We start from the raw sequence: 3,831 nt of genomic DNA on the forward strand, positions 1-3,831 counted from the left end.
ACATGTGTGTGTCTGTAGAGTCATCATGCTCTATAGTAGAAAATTGACAGAACACTGTAAACCAGCTACAATGGAAAAAAATAAAAATCATTATATATAAAAAAAGAAAAGAGATGAAGACAGTCTAAGAGAACTCTGGGACAACGTTAAACACACCAATATCCATATTATAGGAATGACAGAAGGAGAAGAGAGAAAGGGCCAGAAAAAACATTTGAAGAGATAATAGCCAAAAACTTCCCTAACATGGGAAAGGAACAACTCACTCAAATCCAGAAAGCACAATGAGTACCATATAAAGTAAACCCAAGGAAGAACACCCTGAGACACACATTAATCAAACTGACCAAAATTAAAGACAAAGAGAAAATACTGAAAGCAGCTATGGAGAAGAAACAACATACAAGGGAATCCAGATAAGGTTTTCAGCAGATTTTTTTCAGCAGAAACTCTGCAGGACAGAAGAGGAGTGGCATGATATACTTAAAGTGATGAAAGGAAAAAAACTCCAACCAAGATAACTCTACCCAGCAAGGCTCTCATTCAGATTTGAAGGAGAAATCAAAAGCCTTATAGACAAGCAAAAGCTAACAGAATTCAGCACCACTAAACCAGCTTTACAACAAATACTAAAGGAACTTCTCTAGGTAGAAAAAAAAGGTCGCAACTATAAACAAAAATACTACAAATGAAAAGGTTCACCAGTAAAGGCATAAATACACTAAAGGTAGGAAATCATCCACACACAAATATGCTGCCAAAATCAGAAATTGTGAGAGGAAGGGGTACAAATACAGGACACTGGAGATGCACTTGCAATTAAGAGACCAACAACTTTTAAAACAATCTCGTGGAGTTCCTGTCACGGCTCAGTGGTTAACAAATCCAACTAGGAACCATGAGGTTGCGTGTTTGATCCCTGGCCTTACTTAGTGAGTTAAGGATCCAGCATTGCTGTGAGCTGCGGTGTAGGTTGCAGGCGCAGCTCGGATCCTGCATGGTGTGGCTCTGGTGTAGGCCAGTGGCTACAGCTTCGATTAGAGCCCTAACCTGGGAACCTCCATATGTTGTGGGTATGGCCCTAGGAAAGATAAATAAATAAATAAATAAATAAATAAATAAAAATAAAACAATCTCATATATATATAGAGACTCCTATAGCAAAACTTCACCCAAGCCATTCATAATACCATGTTTCAAGTTGTTCTTGGTTATGTGGAACTACGTGCAAGAAACACAGATAGAGAATACCAAAAGCTGCAATACAAGGATCTCTGTACATGTCACACCAGACAGCTACATTCCATGCCTTGTTGACCTGTGCAAAGCTCTGTGGGAGGTTATGCTCAGCTATTATAGGACTATGGAATGGCATGATAAGCATGACAATGAGGATACTACTTCTGCTTCTGAAGGGAGTAATATGACAGGTACTGACAAAACGGATTTTGATCGTAGCTGCATAAAAAAGAAATTAGAACATGGATTTACACAAATATGGCAGGATGTTCAGCTAAAAGTATAAACCTACTTGCTTGAAACTGATTTGTCTATATTCAAATATGATGATTTCATCTTTGTTTTGGATATAATCAGAAGGTTGATGCAAGTTGGAGAAGAATTCTGTGGTAGCAAGTCTGAAGTTTTGCAAGATTTTATGAGAAAGCAAAGTGTCAATTATTTTAAGAACTACCATAGAACACAGCTTGATGAACTGAGAATGTTTCTAGAGAATGAGACCTGGGAACTTTTTCCTGTTAAGTCAAATTTCAGCATCTTGCATTTTCATGAATTTAAATTCATGGAACAATCACATTCCCCATCAGTTTCACCTGGTAAGCAGCCATCCTCAATCTCCTTGAAAACAGTGACTTGTTTGAGCAGTACTTTAGTGGTGGGAATCCATTTGAAATTCAGGCCAACCACGATGATGAAGAAACAGAAGATATCCTGGTTTATAATGGGTATGAGTCTGATGAACAAGAAAAAAATGCCTATCAGGAGTATGACAGCGACAGTGATGTTCCCAAGAAACTAAAACGAGATTATGTTGATGAGCAGACAGGTGATGCTCCTGTGAAAAGTGTTTCTTGAGAGACGCTAAAAAGCAGGAAGAAATCAGATTATAGTCTGAATAAAGTGAATGCACCCATCTTAACAAATACAACATTAAATGTAATAACACTTGTTGGTAAATACATGCAGATGATGAACATTCTTAAACCAGTCGCTTTTGATGTTATCCATTTCTTGTCTCAGCCATTTGATTATCACTTGTATGCAATATATAACTTTTTTGGTCAGAATGATTCACTGGAATCAACAGGACTAGACCTTAACTAGTAGTAGACTAAGAACAACTCTAAGAGAATACAAGAAAGTCCCATTGATCTGGAAGTTTCAACTGATCCGACTGCCACACTCACAGCAGCAGAAGAGAGAAAGGAGAAGGTATAAAGCCCTCAACTCAGTCACCTTGTGGTTTTGATATCTGGGGATACATTGTATGGCTTGGCAGAAAGAGTGGTAGCCATAGAATCCTTGGTTTTCTTGGTTGAACAGTTTGAGTTCCTTCAACCACACCTGGATGCTGTGATGCCTGCAGTGAAAAAAAAAAGCCCTTTCTTCAGCAGTTCTATTCTCAGACAGTCTCCACGGCCAGTGAACTATGCAAACCAATTTACTGGATTGTGGCCAGTAAGACATTGATTATGAACAGATGCTGCACCTAGTGGCTAATGTGAAATGGAATGTAAAAGAAATTAGTTCACAGCACAACATATATGTAGATGCACTGTTAAAGGAATTTGAGCAGTTTAACATGAGGTTAAATGAAGTTTTTAAGAAAGTTTGGATACCCCTGCCCGTGTCTAAAATACTTTGGGAACATTGTATATGCCTGGCTACTAGAACTATCAGTAGAAGGGAGTATTCAACATAGCAGCTGATCAATCTGGTAAATGTTTGCCTGGGATCACACTTCAATAAGAAAGCAAGACAGAAACTTCTCTCAGCTGTAGATGACATAGACAGACCCAAAAGATAAAGAACACAGTACTTTCTCCTCAATGGCATTGATTGTCTCCCAACATATATGACATGGAAGCCAGTGTCTCATGCACTCCTGACAGCTGTCTTTTTTTTTTCCTGCTGTACAGCACGGGGACCAAGTTACACTTATATGTATACTTTTTTTCCACTTTTTGTTCTGTCGTGATATAAGTATCTAGACATAGTTCTCAACGTTACTCAGCAGGATCTCATTGTAAATCCATTCCAAGAACAATAGTTTGCATTCAATAACCCCAAGCTCCTGATCCCTCCCATTCCCTCCCTCTTCCCCTGGGGAAGCCACAGGTCTATTCTCCAAGTCCATGATTTTCTTTTCTGAGGAGATGTTCATTTGTGCTGGATATTAGATTCCAGTTATAAGTGATATCATATGGTATTTGTCTTTGTCTTTCTGGCTCATTTCACTCAGGATGAGAGTCTCTAGTTCCATCCATGTTGCTGCAAATGGCATGATTTTGTTCTTTTTATGGCTGAGTAGTATTCCATTGTGTATATATACCACATCTTCCTAATCCAACCATCTGTTGATGGACATTTGGGTTGGTTCCATGTCTTGGCTATTGTGAATAGTGCCTGACAGCTGTCTTAATAAAACTTCATGCATGTTCTTTGCAAGTGGAAAGGGGAAAACGTGGAAGTTTGTGTGGTGTTCTCATGTGACTTCTATATGCCCTTACCCCTGCTCTTCAATTTTTTGTCTCATTTGATGCATTTCCTTTCTTGAAATGATTTTGCCTCATTCGGAACTATTGTTATGTG

General features: G+C 38.6%; 1 pseudogene; it reads left to right on the forward strand.

Moving 5' to 3' along the window:
- The first annotated feature begins 1,500 nt into the window (after nt 1-1,500).
- Nucleotides 1,501-3,050, forward strand: LOC125122983 (syndetin-like; annotated as a pseudogene).
- Nucleotides 3,051-3,831: the final 781 nt, after the last annotated feature.

This window comes from Phacochoerus africanus, chromosome 3 (assembly GCF_016906955.1).
Source record: "Phacochoerus africanus isolate WHEZ1 chromosome 3, ROS_Pafr_v1, whole genome shotgun sequence".
NCBI lineage: Eukaryota > Metazoa > Chordata > Mammalia > Artiodactyla > Suidae > Phacochoerus > Phacochoerus africanus.